The sequence below is a fragment of the Trypanosoma equiperdum genome (assembly GCF_001457755.1).
Source record: "Trypanosoma equiperdum strain OVI genome assembly, contig: ctg_1050, whole genome shotgun sequence".
Taxonomy (NCBI): Eukaryota; Euglenozoa; class Kinetoplastea; order Trypanosomatida; family Trypanosomatidae; genus Trypanosoma; species Trypanosoma equiperdum.
Window position 1 is genome coordinate 3,285 of NW_027123006.1, and position 273 is coordinate 3,557.

A 273-nucleotide genomic window follows, 5' to 3' on the forward strand; every position below is an offset into this window, starting at 1 on the left:
TAAATCGTTATGTTATATAAAGTAAGATATGCAGTAAAGGAAGAAATCTGAAAACATACGATAAAATAACAGAAAAAAAAAACGGCGCCACGGAGGTTCAAAGAAGGAAGTGACAGTGAAGGAGATTGGACTCCATATTTTTAACAAAAATGATAATGCGCTACTGTGGAAGTGATCGGAGCGACTGTGGTTTTTAGTTATGATGTCTGACCTTGATGACTAATTGTGAAGAAGCGTTACCAGGAATAGGAAAAAAGGGATTGCGTAGGTCTG